This window comes from Diorhabda carinulata, chromosome 1, assembly GCF_026250575.1.
Source record: "Diorhabda carinulata isolate Delta chromosome 1, icDioCari1.1, whole genome shotgun sequence".
NCBI classification, from domain to species: Eukaryota; Metazoa; Arthropoda; class Insecta; order Coleoptera; family Chrysomelidae; genus Diorhabda; species Diorhabda carinulata.
This window is the reverse complement of record NC_079460.1, coordinates 2,458,512-2,481,022: the sequence shown is the minus strand read 5'-3', so window position 1 is coordinate 2,481,022 and position 22,511 is coordinate 2,458,512. Positions and strand designations below refer to the sequence as shown.

The window sequence follows — 22,511 nt, the reverse complement described above, 5'->3', positions numbered from 1 at the left end:
TATATTATATATTTAAGAACGTCCCAGCTTTTTATTTTGTTCCCACCACGTACCGTGAATAGTCGTTTATTGAATAATAAAAATAACGAAAGCAACTGAGTTTTCATACATGAAAGTTAGATCTGCAAATCCTACGCTCTGAGGTTTTCGGAGTTAAAGGAATGTGACAAGACATCCCTCGATAAGGCATATTTTCTCATTTTAAATGCTAAAATATGTTCCTTTCCCGACTTTCGAATCACAAAAAGAAATTATATAACAAAAAAGGAGATCAAGGAACACGAGGCGGAATTGTGGAAAATATGCACAACGTGCGCTTCAAAAACTTTTCGACAAATAGGCGAAATTTTCTCCGATGCAAAGATTTGAATCACGGAATTGAACTTCGAACTTTTGGTAGAATATAGTCGTGGAAAAGATAAGATAGATGAGAAAAAAAAATAAGAGGGCGCTTTGATATTTTGCAAATTAAAAGAGTTTGCGTACTAATCTATCAAATATTGACATATTGAAAAATTAGACAACAATTAATCGAAATTAAGTAGAAAATGCATTTTTTGGCAAACTTTTACTTATTAAATTAAAAATTTATTATTCTTCGCACTGTTAAGTAAGAATAATTTAATTAAGATCTGGTGATATTGTGGTAGTATCTTTTATATTTAAAAATTTGGTGAGAGCGTCGGGAAACAAGAAACTGAACTAAACAATTTATTTGTTACAAGAATTGGGATAATTGGTGATCGGAACTAAGAGTTGGATACTGATTGCTCAATTTTGTGACACTTTTTCGCAGTGCTAAAATGCGTAAAATATGTGAAAAGTGAACAAGCTAGCGAAAGTCTATTGAACTATATTTTGGTTTGATTGTTATCAATAAAAGCTATATTAGCAAGGAAAAGGTCGTGATTTGTTGTGTTCCTCAATGTATGGTGATTGGCCTCATGCTCTTTACATTGTTCAAGATGGAGAGATTTTGAGATTTTGTGACGATACGGTTGAATTTTCTACTGTTGAGTTTTGGAAAAGAAAAACAAATTCTAAAAGTCATTTTGAAATGTTTGATTATAAAATTTAAATTGTAAATTATAAGAAACATTATTTATGCCTTATTTAATACTAGACTGCATGTCAATATAATATTGAAGGAAAAAGGTTAATCAAAAACATTGGTCGAAGATGCCATGATTACTTGATTTCCAAAGTTTTTAAATATCTTAAGTCTAAACAAAACTTCGATTCAAAATAAAATCTCATTGAGAAATAAGAAAAAACAGTAAAACCAACAATCTTTAGTCTCCCTCGCTTGGTAAACATACAAGATTATTTTATTTTTATTGTATTATAAATTGAATGATTTTTTCATTATTATACAATTTATAAGTTGATAATTGGAATGTAATAAGTTGCAAGATATATATGCTCGTATAGCGGATCACAAAAATTGCAATTGGTTCACGTATAATTTTAATAAACTGCTCATAATTCAAAATTGGTTGAGAGCGAATGGAAAATGTTTTTTATTTTCAAAGAAATTTGACTTCACTGGACTCAATTATTATGTGTTGATAGAACATTTGTTGAATCCAATTGCTTTCTACAAAAGTGTATAATACTTTCATATTCGTAATTATTTGTCAAGATGCTCTCATGAATTTTTTAATATTCATCCAATTCTCAACTTTAGAGTACTATAGAGCTCTTATTAAGACTTATTAAGATACTTGAAACATCCTAAAAGGAAAAATTTCTGACAATAAAAGAAATACATTCTTGTTGCATGAGTGAAGTCTACACACAAGACGAATCCTGTCTAGGAAAACAATCGAGACGACAGCGCCGAATGGCCAATTCCCTGATCAAGTTGACCTCGGATATCCTTGAGTGCTCCCAGGAGGACATAGCTTTCACTACACAAACAGATAAATTGACCCCAGTTTATCGCAAACTCGGAATCGAGTTTTCCTCCAATCTTTTCCATTTAGAAAACGATAAGGAAAATAAGGAAGGCATATTGACTCGACTTGTAGTCTCGTAATTGATTGTTTTCTTAGGATCGATTTGAAACAAAGCTGAAGAGCCGCTTGTTAGTTACTTCTCGAAAGTTACTTACACTTACAAATAACAAACTAATTCAACGTCAAGAGTTTAGCCTCTGATTAATTTAAGTACTTTGTTTTGAGTCCAAATTACATTTCAACTGAGCAATAATTTGACATCTATTTTTCCGAAGTTTCTTAATTTTTCATCACAAGAAACAGGTCAGAAACATAGAAATACCAAATCTCAGCAACAGAATGCGATCCGAACATAAGATAAGAAAACAATTCATAATTGTGTGAAGAGTGATGAGTGACCAATATGCGCCAAAGTTAATACAGAAGAAAAGCGAAAGGAAGAATCAATTAAGAACTGAAATATATATGTATACTGGACCGTATATAAGATATTGTAATGGAGTGCTATACTTAAACCCGAATGGGGTAAAAAAGAATGAATATAAAGTAGCAGTATTCAGTCCTAGATCTAAAAGACCTATTGTACTAATTTATATATAATTACGAAAACACAGCTCTAGAATAACAATCAAAATCATTTTGCTTATAATTAAAATTTCTGTTTTAAAAATACAGAATGTCATATTAATCATTAACTTGTATTAAAACTGGTCGTATTGCGTATAATACGTAATGTGAGATATCATTTTCCTACATTGGAATAATCTTCAAACACCATCGACATTCAATTAATTATGTCATATTTACAATGAGGAAGTTCCCGTCAACTACAGATATAAATCCACCCGATAAGAGGCTCTTAATGTATTTGGAAGTCTTAAAAATTTATCATATATATTATATGTTGGTATCGAACATAAATTTATAGAAGTTGCCAGAATTTTAATGATATCTATATTGAGTTATCAACCATGTTCCCCGATATTCAAGACGACTAGATTCTCCCTAAACCTTTCGCACTTATGGTTATTGATTTAATTATGAAACGGTTGACAATAGGTGAATATGACAAGTAGATGGAATGGATACGAAAAGGTAGGAGTCAAATTTATATAAACATATATAAGGGTTTTTCGTAGTGGGAATATGGCAAAATTAAACACCAACGTGTACTAACTCTAATAAATTTCCGAGCTTTCGAATACGTATTAATCATCTGGGACTGAGACTAAAATTATGGTCAAGTACAATTTAAAAATATTTATAAAAGTATAACAATTATAACAAAATTACTTATATCAAGTTCAGTGTGTTAAATTTTTTGATATATTTTGAAAAACAGATTATTCGACTTCAAAATTCAAATTTACGTTTGATAGAAATATGAAGCGTATTGATTCTGGTTACTATAGATCGTTTTAAAGGCATTTCTTGAGTTATAAATGGTGTAAGTAACACGACTTTCTCTTTATATATATATATATATATATATATATATATATATATATATATATATATATATATATATTATATATATATATATATATATATATATATATATATATAAATGCATCTAAATGTTCTTGATTTTAGGTCTCTTCTGTTTTAAAATTAGTTTTTTTTAGTTATATAGTTATATAGATAGTTTTTAAAAGAAAGATAAATTTTGACGTTTCGACTTTTTATTAAATGTTTATTAAGTTATGATATTGACAATGACAATTTGTATGTTTATATTGATCTATAGATCACCTTCATCATGAATAATATAAGGATAAAATCATAAAACCATTGTGATAAATATATTAATGAAAAAATGGGACAAAATTAAAGAATATACATAAATACCTTAAAATGAATTTATAAAAGCTATTGAACTCACACTTACAACAACATATTTCAAATGTGAAAAGGAAATATACAAACAAATTGATGGTTGTGCTATGGGAGCTTCCAAGTGTTATAGCACAATTGGTGCTGCATTATCGAACCGTGAAATGTCAAAAAAAAAAACATAAATTCAATTATAGTGATTCAAAAATTTTTGAAACGGAATCTAATACACGAAAAAGAGAATATTAAGAAATGTTTCACATTCATAAGAACAAAAAGCTATAAATTATAAAAAAGATCTAAATAATTTAAGTAAAATTTATAGCTTTATTTTGTAATTTCTAATAAATTTAATTGATTACCGCTATATATTTGAGATGTGGGAACTAAAGGAAAAATTAATTTTTCTTATTGGAACAAAGTTCTAAGTTGATTTTATCCTTATTTTGATATTCATGATGAAGGTGATCTATAGATCAATATAAATAAGCTTATTGTCAGTGTCAATATCATTCACGCATCATATCAAACACGCAACATTTCGATAACCAAACTATGGTCTTCAGAGACTAAAGTAAACTTAAGTTTACCTCCTTAATTGTGAATGTTGGTGTAGTGGTAATGTAATCAGTGTGCAAAGTAGTGACTTGTTTGTCAGATTTCAATGTCATTGTCACAATAACTAACCTAATTTTTCAATAAGGGTTGATTCCACTAAATACACATACCCATTCAATCAAATTTTGTACGCTATGTCTATTCTTATTCTTCTGTTCAGAATTAAGTACTAGTGTAGTTCTTTTCGTGTGGTACATTCTGCGTATGCATACTTTTGACTTATAAATATTTCAAAAATTTACGTAGAGTAGAATATAATTTTTAAAAGCAAGAAAACCCGCATTCGCGAAGGTACAATATTGTTAAACCTAACCATTTAATAAACTTGGAATAGTAGCCCGTTATGTTTCAGACTGCCCACAATTCTTTAAGTCAAATCAATGCCATGAAAGAAAGCTGTCAATATGATAAATTATTTGATTCATATGCCAAAAAGTCAAAAAAATTTTTTGGATATTACCATCCTTACATATTATTATTATTATATCAAATTTAGAAATACCAACAACAAGCAAAATAGGTACTAAAAATGAAAATTGATTATTTAAATGGACCAAACATGTTTTTCTATCAATGACATTTATTCATAATCCTTTTCTTTAAATTATAAAGTTTTTGGTAGTCATAATTTAGCAATAGTTAAAAGCGAAAATAAATTCGATTGCCAGATTCAATTTTTACTCCTTTATGGACCCTTAAATTTGATTATCTAGGTTTTTAAATGTTTATCTTCTCCAATTAGTGTTTTCACAACATTAGATTAGATATATTTATAGTTATTCAAGCAATTACAGATATTTTCCCAACCCTTGCATAAAAGTTCTATAATGTTTTTTCTTTTAGGATAATACTCAAGTTCCAATTAGACACATACTTTTAATCAAGCTGTCCATTTAGACAGAAGAAAATACTTTCGTTGAGCAGGGAGAAGTGAACTGAAGCTGACACATAGAGAAAGTCTTTGTGAGAAAATTTTATTAATTATGGTATTTCCTCAACACAATTTTCCGCATACTAAATATGAAATGTTAACTATACAATAACAAAAGAGTAAATATTCTATATCATATCCCAAGTTTGCGACAGTGTCTCAAGGCTCTTATCTATTTACTCTTAGAAGTAAACAAACTAATATACGAAGTGTACCAAAATTTCATTTAGCGGTTGCATTGTGTGCATCTGTAGTAAATTATTCAGAAGATCAACACATCAAGTCGGGTAACTAATTGTGGTGAAATTTCCAAAAGCAAATAGTGCTGGAATGCTGAGACTCGGAGAAACCGGAATTAATGGAGATATGAATATTACCATTGGTTTTGGACGACCGAAACTAATATACAAACTTAATAACATGGTCAAGCGAATATAATATACAAAAATTTATCAATTTCAATATCAAGTTAGTAAAGATATTTTTCTAATAGGGATCATTGATAATCATATTCCCAATTATATGTTGTTAGAAGTCCATCTGGATCAAAAAAGAAGCAAAAACAATTTAAAATATGCTAATGAGAGACGAAGTATTCCACATAAAGGATCTAAAACAATAACATTAGACCTATACGAAGGTTGCTACTTAAGTTTTGAGATATGGCAACATTGATGTGAATATGTCAAATCTGACATTGCAATCATAAACTTTTCAATAGTAAATGTACTCAGAACATTTTGTCATATGACTGCTATTGGAGTTGTTTATAGATGCTTGAAACATTCATCTTGGTTAAAGAATGGAATTAAATCGCGAAGATTTTCGTACGATAGTTTTTCTATGACTTTCGACGCTGTTGTACCAGAAAACATTGATGCTGTGCATAAACTGATAGATGTGATATTAGTTCCACTCGCAAAAATTCAGTTTTACATGAACATTTGGTTGTCAAAAAGATTTGTTCGCGTTGGATATCGCATCATTTGACAGTTACTCAAAAAAAAAAGATCGTTTTGATTAGTGCAAAGAAATGCTGAAAGAATTCAATCGCCGAAGCTAAACAACAATCGACTGTATGGTTCTTCCAAGATGAGCCAAATCCAACACAGCTGTTCGCGCACGAAGCACTTCGAAGCAAATGATCGCCTGTTTTTTCGTAATAACATGTCGCCACCGTTCCATTAGAGCAACGTAGAACGGTCAACTCTAAATAGTACACCAGCATTTTTTCAGTCAAACCAATCGCAGAAGACGAATCAATCTCCACAACGACAATACAAGCTCTCACACATCTGTTTATACGTTTTTGAACAGTTAAAAAATCGAATTGATGGGTCATCCTCCTTATTTGGCACCCAATAATTTCTTCTTTTTGCAGCAGATCAAAAATAAAACGAGGTCAAAGTTTTTATACACTTGAAGAAGCGGTTGATGCGTTGAAGGTACTTCAATTGGAATGGAAAAAATGCTTCGAGAACTGGTACAAGCACATGCAGAAGTGTATTGACCTTAATGAAGAATATTTTAAGAAAACAATAAAGCCATATTCAATTATAAATATTTTTTCATTTGTCGATCTCGAAACTTAAGTAGCAACCCTCGTATAAGTTCATCTTGCACTACTCAAGCAAAAACTAAGAAGACAGATAGTTGAATGTTTTCGATTTATCCTAGCGTTTTTTTTTTTTCGGTAGCCTCTGAATAAGTCAGTAATAATTGAAGTAATTGTCAAACAAATTGGATCCAACTAAATAATGTATAATCTGTTTCTAAATCAGTTAAAGCCAATCGATAACTTATGAAGTCATAAATAGTTCGATACACGCTAAAAAAACTATGCCCCAATTTTGGTTAGGTTATGCGGATATTTTGATAATTAATCATATATTGTGTAATTTTTATGACACCTTGTTATATTTAGTACTTATTCTGATAATAAAAGTGAAAAGATATTTTTTAATAGCAAAATTCGCTCGAAAAATTTTAAAAAATGACTAACACGCTCGTGTGTAACGGAAGCATGCCGGAAAACTGTAAGCAGAAACTAAAACATCGCCTGATAATCGGTATTTGCACTTCTGGCGACATCTAACGAGTTATATTTAGATTAAAGCACTGCAGTGTACATTACTGAAAGCCATTGAAAGGCGGTAACGTCAGTTAACCACAACAAAGATATATATGTATATAAACGTACACCTGAGTGTACTTAAAGGGTTAACTAAGTATTAGCATCATAAAGACACACGAAGCAAAAGGAAATTGGTCTTTTGAAGGTCAGAAAACAAAATAAACAATTTGCAATTTAAATAATTATGAGAGTAATTTTGCAAACTGTAACGAAGTTTTTACTTTTCTAACACCTAAAAAGAACTATATTGCCGATTTTACATCTAAATTTATATCTCCGTTATTTTTCAATGTAAAAAAAATAATTCTTTTTTTAAAAAAATAGCCCGATTTAAATCTAAAATATCTCCCCCAAAACTACAATCATTGTATAAAGAATAGGATAGTAGGTTAAACTTATGAAGATATCATTTGACGAGGTGGACGCCACCAATAGATGGCAGTGGAGAGTTGGCGTCCACAGCACGTCTTTTCTTACTGTACTGTACTGTACTACTGCTTGAATTACGTGATTTTTTAGCTTTGGTTGCCGAATTTCCCCAACAACAGATGGCGCCAAAATTATTTAAAATATTATATTTAACCCTTAAGCTGTGTTGTAAAGTTTCTTATTTTGGGTGCCTATAGCAAAGTTGCAATTTGAGTTCAATATTGTATTGTGTTCGTTGTGTTATTGTTGAGTTTCGTTGGTTGTGCATTTGGATTATTTTTTTATTTGAGAATCTTTGAACTTGGATATATATTTCATTTTTAAGGTAAGTGGATATTATTACAATTAATATACATCACCACTCTCTTAGTTAATATATTCAAATTATAAGAGGCGCTAGATGTATAAATGCTACAGCTTAAAATTTCGAAAAAAAACTGTATATTTAGCGAACTACTTACTAAAATGTATTTATATAACAAATAATCACTTCTTCTTTTCAATTTTTTAGAAATGGCTGGAAATAAGCGTGTTTATTTCAAGTGTGGACTATGTAAGAGATCAGATCCTACAATTAAAATGTACCGATTTCCTGTGAATGACCCTATCAGATGTCGAAAATGGATCATACACTCGGGTGAGTTATTCTTAATAGACAATTATTTTTCATAAAGGAATAAAAAATAGTGAATGTGAATAAATGACTGTTCACAAATGTTCAATACTAAACATAAGTAGGTATTTAATTATCGTCAAATAAAAGATAATTCGTCCAATAGTTTTTTCTGATAATGAATATTTGTATTATGGTCGCATTGAATATTATACAAGTACAATGATTTACTACAAATTCCAAATCCATTCAATCTTATTAACTTATCAAAAGTACTTGATTCATACCTAAAATTAAACTTAGAAGCCACCTTTATAGTAAAGACATAATAGAATAAAACATTTTTGGAAATATTTCAAACTTATACATAACCACAACTAACCGAATACAAAGCACTGAACTCTATATTTCACAAAAATCGAAATAGTATTTTTTGTTATTTTTTTATGTTCATGAACTAAGCACATAATAATAAGGTAATGCGTCTGTGTGTTTATATTTGGAAATTATCCTGTCAATGAGGCAAAAATTTCACTTGTTCAAATGTATAGAGACTGTTTTTTTATCACATATTATAATATGGTTATAATACTATATTCTATGCCATAACAAAATAGTAACAATTAGGGAGAAAATTATAATTTCCTGCTTTCTCAAGTTATACATGAATCAGATAGGGAAAATTTGGATGAACAAATAATCCAATTAAATGTTTCGTCACATCCACAAACATATCCAATAGTGATTTTATTGCCTCGATTCATTCCAGAAACATTAACATGAGAGGTAGTTCAATCAGTAACCATGAAGATGAAGAGTGGTTGAAAAAGTTACAGAACCTTCCATCTTGTTCTATGGGAATTGGAGGTAGGAAGCAGTCATTGCAAGAAGAAAATGAACGGTTGAGAAAGGAACTAACCAATGCTACGAAAAAAGTCAATAACATGAATACTCAATTGAGAGCTACAAAAAAAAAGGATTATGAAAACGCAACTCTCTGCGAACGTTTTGTATGGAGAAGGAACTCTCACGAATTTTACAAAATCTCTTGTGAATATGCGACATAAGATAAAATCCCCATGGTTACTATCTGAAAAGAAAACTTCCCTGTCATTATTTTATACCTAAGGACCTAATACATACAGATATTTGCGACAAAAAGGGTTTATTTTGCCAGTAATATCAACAGTGAAATCACGGGTTGCCAATTTCCGTTGCAAAACTGGATTCAATAAAAAAATTTTTATGCACCTTACTTTAAAGGCGGATACGATGCTGCTTTACGAGAAGAAATATATTCTGATGTTCTACGAAATGTCTATTAAGAGGAATCTTGAGTACAACATGAAAACAGATTTAATTGTAGGTTTCGAAGATCTGGGCGAGTTTGGAAGAAAGCCTTTCCCTGCCAGTGAAGCTCTAGTTCTCATGATCAGAGGAATCTATAGCAACTGGAAAATTCCTATTGCCTTCTTTGTATCGAATGGTGGGGTGTCATATGTTTCTTTATGGTGTATAATTACCAAGGCATTGGAAAAACTTAGTGAGACAAAACTAGACACTATAGGCATAGTATGTGCTTTATCAACTACCAATCATAAACTCATAAAACATTTGGGGGTTAACAAAAACCAACCTTATTTTTTTCATAAAATTGTTGGTCCCTAGCTGACATTAATGAAAAAATTCGAAAACTAGAACATCAATAATATTATATATTATTATATATAATAAGATGGCTTAAGACTGATGCAAAAAATTGTCGTACATTTTTCAAGGTCCATTTACAGTAGATTATATTTTCGATAAAAGGTAATTGTTGAAATATTTGTGTGGATTGTGGTTTGATTTCCAATATTCAACAACAGAAAGAATCATGAATAACCAATAATAATCAACGTTTTTATTTGTAGTAGGTGGTTCAATAGTAAATGTGACCCAATTTGACCCAAGAATATCTAGAGGTCATCGCGAGTAGATTCTACATGTTGTATAACATATTTGGGGTTTTAGAGTCTTCTTAACGAAGATTCAGGTTGTTTAGTGGATTTTGTCCATTTCTTTCCGTGGTCAAAATTAAGAGCTACTTTGTATATATTTTCTTGATAACACATAGTCCAAATGGGCCGGGTACTGGTTATAAAAAAAATAATTTCTAGAAACGAAAAATATTATAATGTGAGCAACACTATCATACTTTTTAACAAACATTTTGAGAATTTGAAAAAGGTTTCAAATCACAATAAATTTACTCCATTTGTTGACCATGCGAAGTTCCGAATATCAACGACGGCATTTCTTCAAGAAAGGACTTATTGCACCATTGAAGAATTCTACAATGTCATTAATTGAATTATTAGTACGATATTGTATTATGATACATTTAATATATTTCATCTCGTTACGTTTAGCATAGTTAGAACTTTTTACAAGTTATTGTTTTTGATTTTATCAAATATATTAATACAGTACGAAAGCGGAACAAAATCAAAAATATTTTTCCCAGGAAGAAAGGGAAAAATGGATAAATCACATAAATCAACTGAGAGTTAAAAAAACACACAAAATAGCCAGGACTTATTTTTTCGCCTGTACAAAATATCATCAAAATATGAATGTTTCAAAAATACATTCATGACCGAGGTTCTGAAATCGCAAATTGATATTATTTCAGTCAGCAAAGGAAAGTATATATATTTTATATACCTTTGTGCAAGGATCCTTCTTCCTATCCCAAATTTAAGTGATTAACAGATTAATGAAAAATTATTTGTTTCATTTGCTAATGCTACACGAACTCATTACAAAAATCTTTTTTTTTATACATTGAAATTGGTGACAAATAATTAGTACTGAGATTAAGTTTATTTTTGGTTCGAGATGAATACATGCTATAACATTATTAGAAACATGACATTTCAAAATACGCCCTATCTATCTATTGTAAAGATTCCTATTGAATAGGTAATTTGTGTCACTGTCGTAATAAAAAGTAAAGTCGGCAACTATGTACTGTCGGTTCGAATTTCGAAGATAAAGAAAACTTCACATTTAGTTGGGATCTTTCCAAAAAAATTTAGTTGTTGAAACTAGTGCGTTTATTTCAGATGGCACTAAGCTACGGGTCATTTTTATGAAGAACGAGCGTAAAAGTAACTAGATGGCATGCAAAATTGCCTCAAATGGTTTTAACATTGTCACTGTTCTACTATCCTATTCTTTCTATAATGCTGAAAGTATTTACAAGTGTTATATTTTCCAACCAGCTCCGAAACTTGAGGAACGGTAGCCAAGGCCATCTTTCGCACCGCTCGAGAAAGGGAAACGCTAACAATACTAAAAGAGATGGTACCGAGTCATGAAAAGAAGTCGTCCCACCATCCTCATCGAAACACAAAGCCGACCAAGGAATACCGTTGTAAGTAGAAAGTAAGTCTGCACAAGTCCAGCGGATTGGTAAAATAGAAAAACCTACAGCGAAGACAAGATTAGAGCAGAGTAAGAGTCCCAAGTCTTACTAAGTCAGTTGAAGGGTTTCTGTGCAAGTTCGTTCGAACTCAAGTGGGAGGATTCCAGGTGAACCGATATTGAAGTGTTGGCAACAACCACCGAATACGGTTCAGGTTAGAAGGAACCGAGGTAAGGAAACTGCTACAGGAGAAGCTGAGTATTCACACTTCAGTAGTAGTCAAGAAACTGCCCTTAAGTGGTGGTCGTGTTTGTGCCTTCAGCCAACCGAATAGAACCATTTTGAATAATTAAAACATATATAACGCGCTTGCTTTCACCATCCAAGAGCTTAGTTTTCGCACACCACTCAACCGCACTTGTTGAACGCACCCGTTTTCTCTTTCCGTACCCCTTAGCAGCCGTTTGTGCCATATTTGGGAGTTTTCACGTAGTAATCGTAGAATTTGTGCTTTTCGTATAGTTGCTTTTCCAGCTATTTTCTTCAGTGATTTTGATATATCTTCATATATAGTTTATTATTATTTCCGTTTTTAATGAATAAAATTTTGTTTAACTGTTATTTCGCTTTCTTATACGTCACCGTACCTCAAAATCTTCATAATGAACACCAGCAGAAAATACCTAGGTTAACAATCCAGAACAGCACGTAAAATCTGTTCAACTGGCTTCACCATATTGACCCCTGGAATATGTTATTTTCTTTACTGATGTTGTCCGGAGCAAGTGTAACATACCTCGATAAAAAAATGGCGCCTGAGGCAATCCTGAGCTTTGGCGTCAAACCGTCATGTAGGGACGAAAGAGCGTTACAGCGTTACAGAGTAATGCCTCTGAAATATACCACGCGTTGTCATATACTGTTATCGGTCCTTTCGGTTTTTCTATACACAATAACAACGATGATAAGGGATGGATGATGTATAACGACTATATTAGATAGAAATATCTTCAACTGGAATCACTATTATCAGAGAGAAGAAATTAAGTGTGCTATTTGTAGTACATCCAGTATAATCAACATTTTTCGTAGATATTAGTTCCGCCACTAGATTCCAGCAAATAAAATCATCTAAAATCGTGTTCTCTTTATCGAAAAGGAAACATAGATCTAGCTATTCTTTTATGAGAAAATATTCGGTTGAATTTAATCTTTTGTACGGAATAGATTCGGGATGTAATATACGCTTTATTGCAGGAAAGACACTGAAAATTCGAATGGATTGTTCAAAGGCGTGCGCTCAGCTGGATCTTCTTTGACAGAGATTAGTTTTCATATGAATAACCGATCTAATAGATTCCAATAATCGATTTTAAATTCCATTCTTATGTGTATATTCCATAAGGCAATGTTTCTAATCGATGCAAAAGAATTAAGAAGTACATAAGTATGAGTACTCTAAAATTTGAAAGCCTGGTTTTTATTGAAACTTGTTTTGCTGTCAATTTCCTAGAAATGATTTATCTACACTCTAAAATATTAAAAGTTGGGTATCCTATAATAGTCTAAAGGGCTTTTCAGAAACTACGATATTGTTAACTTGAACATGATCTGAATAATCGGAAAGTAATCCGGATTACGTTCACTGTCGTTCGGAAACTGATCTTAGTAGTCGGGTCTTTCAACCCTAATATACCAATAGGTGAATAGTGTAAATACGATATCCTGCGACGTTTGTTTCTTTTAAAATTCTTTATTATCTATCATTGAGTCTTATGAGCTGCTTCTTGGTAGGTTATAAAAATCCTTATTGGTATGAACAATTTGTTAAAATCAATGGGAATGAGTAAATTGTTGCTGATAATTGCTAGCTACCTATTTTTAAAACAACTAGAATCGATTATATAACTGAATAAAGTCTATGAGCATAGAAAAATTGACACTAAAGTAATAAACTCAAAGATTTTTCGAAAGTTTTTAATTTGAAATTTCCACCTAAAATAGAACATCACGCTGAAAAACTTACATAAAAATTTCGTCCTGACTTTGGATCTGCAATTAGCTAATAAGTAATTTATCCGACCGGGGGTTATAGATTTGAAACATAATGTCTTAAAAAATTACGGAGGAATATTGTGGAAGAATTTTGGTACAACCGCAATGAATATCTACTCCTGTATAATTTTCACAATAATACATATGTTTTGTTTTATCACAAAAATGTTAAATACGAGGTATATGCGTTGTGATGTTCAATATTACAATGAGAAAGTAAGGAACATTTTCTCAGGATGAATTGGAAGGACTCTATTGCTTGGTTGCTCAGATTTTAACCCTATCGATTGGGTAAGTAAAGTTCAGTCAATATTTAGCCCCAGAATATAATCTGACTTACCTTCATATTAGAATTTCTATTCATAATGTCATTTTTAGGAGTATTATAATATTACATAAGCGATCTAATTTCAGCTGTGATTTCAATTATTGAATTAATTTGAAATAGGTCCATGACTAAATCCCCATCGTGTTATCCGATTCATTTACTGAAAATCCTATTTACAAAATTCTAAATGGATTTCCGATGCTGTTTCAACTAAATTGGATAATACCCTGCACCGAAATTTCTTCCTGCCACATTGTAATTTAACACAATAAGAGTCTAGAACAGTGTTGTTGATCAAATTAAATGGAAACTTATTCTGTATAATAACGAAAAAACTTGTTTCGTGGTTTTACGTCGTTTTAAGGATTAGAAAAAGATATTTGTAATGTAATCAACTTTACACACTTTTATCTGTATCAGGGAAAATAGGTGGTAAGACAAACGACAAAGGTCGATTTTGCGACGAAAAATTTGAATCAAAAAAAGATGTTGAAAATGCAATGCAACAATTTTTCATATCTACATCCAAAGAATGGTTTTACAAAAATCTCAAAGAGCTTGCTGAACATTGGGTTAAAACCATAGATGGAGCCTTTGAATATCAAGGCTTTCTTTTTGTGCCAAAGTGAATATTGCAAACCGACATTATTTATAAGATATCCTATATGTTAAACATTTTTTTCTTACATCATTGAATTAAATCATCCAAAAATAATCAGATTGCCCCATACTTAGTACCAATATATTTACAACAATTCCAACACATAAAAGTTTTCATAAGATTTTTTCAAATAACAAATATATAACATTTATCAAATATTTAGGCAATTCATATTCAAAAACTTTTTTGCTGTAACCTAAATAATCATTGGACTGTAACGTACCCAATAAAAATTAATATTTAAAAAAACCATATTCCTCAATTAAGCTCACCGATTCATAAAGAATGCATCAAAAATTCCAATATTTTGTTGGTTAGGATGCGGGGAGGCACAAAATGTGTTAATAAAACTTCATTAGCCACAAAATCCCGGGTATTACGATTCCTCTTCATTGTGGTAGGTCATCATTCGATATCTCCAGGATCCAGGCGAAAATCCCTTTTTATGTAAACGGGACATTTGGAAAGATGAGAAGTGTTAGTAATATTTTCACGTTCACCGCATCAATCTGGATGATGCGGATGCGTTGTCGCTTGTTAACACTCATAACGAGAATTGAGACCGAAACTCACAGAAAACTTACTTGGAAAATGAATTTCCGTCACTTGTTTCTCGCTCCATTTATGCATTAGTTGTTTCTTATTGTCGTTTTATGAAATGAAGTCGAATAAAATTTGACACTTATTAAGTAAGTGATGGAAATTGGGGAAAATGAAAAAGAAATACCACGATAAATTATTTGGGAGGTTTCCACGCATTTTTATTTTATTGGAAAAATTATTCACTCCAAATTTAATCAAGCAAAAAGTATAGGGTTTAAATCAAGTGCAAGAAAATTTTTTGACTCTTCCATATCCAAAAAATGTCAATCTTAATAAAGAGCTTTTGATGTTACTAGAGCATATGGGTTATTTTCGCAATATTTCAAATAGACTGGAGAAATTCGGAAAAAATCAGCAATAAGATGGTTTTGATGATTGATATCGAGGCACTTAGACACTAGGTTAGTGAAAAGTGGAATTAGGAGAGAGGATGCCAAAAAGGCAGTACTACTAACTATACATTTGTTAAAATTTGCTGTTGATATGAGAATCCGAGCCAAACATCAGGATCTTCGCACAAGTATTTGCACCATATCCGAAATGATTTAATCAAGGATAAGTGAAGACACAACAGAAAAATTTAGTTCCATGAAACATTCAATCGAGAAAATCATTGGAGTGATCACTAAACATTGCACATTTGCCATTAGAATCCATAAATATGGAATGACAACTATCGCAAAGCCGTAACGGAGAAGAGACGATCGAGCTGCTGTTCTGACTTGACGGAAAATCGACGTCAAATGCTGGAGCACAGTAGACTGTCTTGAAATAGCAAATTCAAAAACAGGGAAAGTGAAATACTTCATTCTAGGCTGGAAATGCTTGCTTGAGAATCAAAAATAAAAAAAAGATCTAATTAGTTAACTAATTTACCAAATTGTGGAAAATAAAGGACAACAAAATAGGCCTCCGTATTCCCCAAATAATCTAAGTCGAGGTTGCTAGTATCAACTTAACCTAACCTATTTTGGTGTCTAGCTTATATCTTCGCTACCTCACTCGCGTATGCATTTTGGGATAACCTAGTACATTATTGTAGATGTTACAAAATTTTGATATTGAAGGGGTTTACTGAATCATCAGAGCTTGATTTTGTACGACCAAGAAGAAGAAATAGAATGAAAGTGATACATTAAGCAATTACATTGATAATACTTCTCCTTTAGATTGTTGGGGGTACTTTTCTTCTCATCAGTTGGCTTTGAACATAAATGAATTAAAAGTAACCCTACTATGAGATTGTTTTCCTTTGCAATAATTATTTTCACACTGTTATCAAAATACGGCTCTGGTCTTAATAGTCCCATATATCAAATTCAGAAGACTCCATTTTAACCCGTTTCAACATCGACATTCATACCTTAACTTCCGGTCAGATAACCCTGCAAACAGCGCTAGCCGGCATCACTGCACATTTTCACGATATATATGCGCCATGACTGCAAACTATAAATTATTTCGTATATTACATTTTGGTTATATTATTTTGGTGAATTTATGGAAGATCGGTGATTCTAGATTATTATGTCTTTCAATTCGAACGAAATTTAAGTTTGTGTGAAATTCATTTATATCATTTAGATACAAAGTATAAATTTAACTTGATATTTGTTGTTATATTATATTGCCACACTATGAGGTGATTCTGCAGTAAAGATTTTGTATATGAACTGCTTCATCCAAAATTATTTCTTACCAACCAGTTTCACTAACTATATCCAGGGTATATTTATGATTCAAATTACCAATCGTAGAAGACAAATCATTCTCCACCACGACAATGCGAGCTCTCACACATCTGTTTAAACAAAAAAGTTTTTGAACAGTCAAGACATCGAATTGATATGTAATCCGCCGTACAGTCTTTGTTTGGCACCCAATAATTTCTTCTCAATCCCACAGATCAAAAATAAATAGTAAGGTCAACGTTTTTCTACACCTGAAGGAGCGATTGATGCGTTCAAATCACATGTCTTAGAGGTACCTCAATCGGAATGGAAAAAATGCTTCGACAATTGTTTCAAACACATCCAAAAGTATAATGATCTTACTTGAGAATATTTTGAAAAACGATAAAGCCATATCCAATTATAAATATTTATTTTTCCTCATCCTCCACATTCCCCATAAAAGAAAGCGTAAGCACCATAAAAAACAATAAACGCATAAGTGAGAATATATTTAAATAATATTTTTCCTAATAATCTTCATTTAAAGGAATATTATGTTTGTCTAATATCTTGGTGGAAATTAGGAGTGAAATTACTTTTCACTGTTATGTAATACGACACTTTCATTCAGTTTATATCACCTGATTTTTCATGATTTCTGAAAAAGGTCAAGAAGGTTTTGAAAAGGTAGTTAACTGACCTTTAAAACGAAGTATCAGTCAACCTCCCATCCTATTTAAGATTTTATGAGTTTTGTCCGCCTCCACTAGATGTAATGTAGTTGAAAACCAGCCTACAGACTATGGACGTGGATTAACATATTTTTGAAATATAGAGGGTAGTGTGGTGATACTCTGTATATATAAAAAGTGAACTAAAAAGTTTGTAGGGTAGCATAGAAAAGATCTTTATTTTATATAATTTGCTTCTATTACAATTTTTAATTTTTCGATACAATTTTTATCGGACGATTTGCCTATAGCCTCGAAATAGGCCTCAGTTTCGGCGATAACCTCTTCATAGGCGCAAAAGTTCTGTCTAGTAAGCTGTGAGGTCTGAGAACAGGAAAAATTCGCTAGGGGTCTGATCTCGGTAGCTCGATGGATGCTAATTTTGTAGAATATTTATTGATTCATGACACGGTGCATTGTTTAAATGAAACAGAACTTTCTTCTTAGCCAAATGGGATCGTTTTTATGCGATTTTATCCTTCAAACGCTTAGTAATAGTTGCTATCTATGATTTTCCAGTTTTTAAGATAGTTGATGAATGTACTCTGCTGCGCATCCCAAAATACTGATTCCTTGATCCTGTCATCCGATTTTGCGTCTTTCTGCGTTTTGGAGTCGGTTTATCACGTGCAGTTTATTCGGCCGACTGATAATTGGGCTCCGGTGTGAAATTATAAAACCATGTTAAATCTATTCACACATACCGATGCAAAAATTCGGGTTTATTAAGATCGATTGTGAGCCGGCGTAGTACGCACTTTGATCAGAGTTTTCACATACCCAAATATCCATTTACGATTTGTCCAACACGTTTCTTTCTCAGCTATCTCAATCAACTTCACTTTACAGTGTTATTCAGAATTATTTTGTAGACTTTTCTGATGTTTTTATCGGTGACAGCCGCTTTGAGACGTCCACTGCGTACATCATCCTAGGTACTCATTTCTTTCAGTTTGAACTTAGCAAACCACTTCTCAACTTCTATTTTTTCTGGGGCAAAGTCCAAATAATGTTGCTTCTTTAGTATTTATGACAAAAAGTTGCTTCATTCAAAATGCCATAACAAAGTAATAGTACGACAGCTGCCAAATTCGTACACGTGTCTTAAGAAGGCTATAGTGCTTACTGAATATCATATAGATTTAATATCACGAGCGCCATCTATGTATCAACCTATCTAATATAATTACTATTCAGTTCTGTTCCCTTTATTTATTTTCTTGTACCCACAGCTTTAAAACTTATAGACACAGCGATATATGGTTTCCTTTTTGTATGAGAAAATATGATTTTCTATAAATACTATGGAAACGTACGATCCGTAGTAGAATACAACTGAAACTTCTGTAACTCTTATAAATAACAAAGTTATAGTGCTATTGCGTTACTTCTGAAACGCACTGAATGAATAAAAATATCAGTAATTCAATAGTCTATCATTGAATTTTCTTATTGCAACTAAATGTCGAAGCTGAATAGCGATCTCGAAATTAAATTGTTTGATGTTTGGTTAATGGAATGTAATTTGATAGTGGCAAATTTGCCAGTATCGTAAATTGGCTAACGGATTATCTGGTACAGCTTAACAATGCATTAATTATTCACGATATATTCCTGTTGTTAGTTATCGATTTCAAAATCTGTACAATTGCAACATAATAAAATTAGTGCTGTTCGATGTTAAGTTCACATTAGATGAGATAATTTTCAAAACAAAGTTAAGTAAAGCTCATACATCATTGAAATTGTTGAATATACATATAAAAAACATAGAGCAGAGTGAAAAACAAAACTGAAATAAAGAAAGATCAAAAGATATATAAATACGAATGGATAAGAACCTCAACAAAATTAAAGTCGAATAGTAAATAAAACTAACTGAAAAAACATAGATAACTGACAACACATTCTTTATTACTCGGGAATAACACGAGAACAGATAGAAAAGGAGGGGTAGAAATAATTATCTTCTTCTCCAGAACCCTTTATACCCTATTAAGCGCCAGAATATTGAGATTTTAGTTTTATTTATACTTTAATCCATTTTTCCACTCTTTGCGAGCCTTTGCTACTTCAAACATCTGATGTGTGTTTCCCCCGTCTCTGTACCAATTTTTCCCAATTCTCCTTTTCCATCTTTTCTCATATCTTCTCGCTTCTGTCACTTTGTAGAAATAATTATAAAATGAGAAAATGACCCAGTAAACTCATTTTTTGAAATTTCACTCAATACTGCAGGGGAAACTAGATGGAATGGGAAGAGCAATAAATAACAATGTGTATAGGGAACTAAAAAAGCGGACTTGATAACTACATAAATAAAAAATGAGATGCATGAGAATTCATTTTCGAAACAAAACATCTATGTTGGAATTTTCGGGTTTTCCCACTGGAATTATTCAGTATAAAAAAAGTAGGTCAAGTTAATAGATTTTAGTTTATCTTCAATCTCTAAAGACGATAATTTGTTGATCGAAACGCGCGTCAAACTGTATAAATTGTGAGTGTTGGTTAGGTATTGATAAGTGTTCAGAAACAAAACAAAAATTGATGATATAAATAATAAACAAGCTAAATTAATATGGAAATATCTTAAGAAAAGAGACAGTAAGACAAATTAATTACAAAAATATTGAGAAAATAAAAAAACACTGTAGAAACCAAAGAAAGAAATAAAGGTGCAGAAAGAAATAAAGGAATAGAAATCAGAAAATAGTGGGAGAATCAGGAACAAAAGTGACCGCGTATCCTTAAAAAATACAACGAGAAGGAATGAATTAAAATATTTGACTCAGAGGGAATATCACTATTATATTCTTCACTTTACACTGTTTATGCGGAAGGATGAGTAAATTCTTCTTCTCGATGCGAAAAACATTAAAACTTGTGACATTTCGAAAGGTTATATCTAATAACATGAATATCCAACAGATATTAAAATTCCTATCCAATCTGCTATTTAATTAAAAGGCGAATCCAGAAACGGACCAGCAATAAACATTCTTTTATAAGCTAGATTTTTATCACTATTTTAGTATTATGCATTTTTGTCCGCTTTACCGAATTTTAAGTAGAGGAATATATTACCTGCTATTACAGATCCCTAACTGCACATTTGGAGGACGTCCTCAATATGTATCTACTATCACCCCAAAGTGAATCTAATATTTTGGTCATTCGTTTTTTCTTCATTAAATAATTGTAATAATTTTTACTTTACTCAGCTTGTGGATAATGTTTTTGAGGTCTGATATATGTATCCTTCAAATCGTTCTAACTTATTCATAGTTTATTGGTTCACTGACCAAACACGAGTTCTATTGAAATATCTGATATTTAAAACATTTCTGACTTTCTATATACTCATTTACTTAATATAGAAGGCTTGTTAATTAAGTTTTGAGATAAGGTAACACTGATTTAAATATGTCAAATCTGACATTTCACATTGCCATCATAAAGTTTGACGTTTTTAATGGTGAACGTATCTACTCAGAACTTGTCATACGAGTGCTATTTGAGTTGTTTCGTGCGACGATTTTCTATGACTTTTGACGTGGACTAAACCAACAACAGTGTGCCGATCAACTCGCATCGACTTTTGGTAATGAATCACTATTTCGAGTCACCGTGTTTCGCTGGTTTTCCGTTTTCAATTGTGGTCACACTGGGCTGTCAAAAAGATTTGTTCACGCTGGATACCGTATAACATGACAATCGCTTAAAAAAAGCTCGTGTCGAAATACTGAAAGTTACATTAAAGCAACGTAGAACGCTCAATTCTGAATGGTACACTAGTATTTTTTTACCAAAATTTTCGAAAAATTCAAGGAAACACATCGCAGAAGACAAATCCATCACGACAATAGGGGCTCTCACACAGTTTTATAGATTGCGACATCAACGTTTTTCTACACCTCAAGAAGCGATTGATACGTTCATATAACATGTTTTGGAGGTACCTCAATCGGAATGGAAAAAATGCTTCGAAAATAATTGATTCAAACGCATGCCAAAGTGTATTATAAATATTTGTTTTTATTTATACATCTGAAAACTCTCGAAAGTAGCAGCCTTAGTAGTATTTTATTCCATAGATTTTTCGCTTATTTCGGCTACCTGCGCTATTAACTATATGTTTGGTTGGACATAATAAACAAAGTTGTTAACAAAACACATCTTTTCTTCTTCTTTTTGAATTTTAATTCCATCCGATGTTACTTAGCACCCATTCCTGGGCCTGGTACAGGCAGTGCCACACCACTTATTTTTCATAATACCAGGCTTTCTAATATGCGTGTTGAAATTTGACATACTTTGATCCATAGTTGATCGGTTAAAGTTAAGTGAAGCTACAATTGCTTTTGTTTAAAATATTGAGTCTAGTGTATTGATTAAAAACTGTTTTTTGGTTTAAAATATACTATGCAAGCAAAGCAATGACTTGGTAAGTATCATTCACTCTGTTCCATCGACAACAGTTAGATGGTATGCTGACTTTGAACGTGGTCGAAGACCACCAACGATGCTCTGTA

At 31.7% G+C, this 22,511-nt stretch overlaps 1 protein-coding gene across 4 annotated transcripts in view; it reads right to left on the bottom strand.

Moving 5' to 3' along the window:
- Positions 1 to 22,511, bottom strand: part of LOC130901464 (uncharacterized) — a 92,571-nt gene that overhangs the window by 28,439 nt on the left and 41,621 nt on the right. The window lies entirely within an intron of this gene.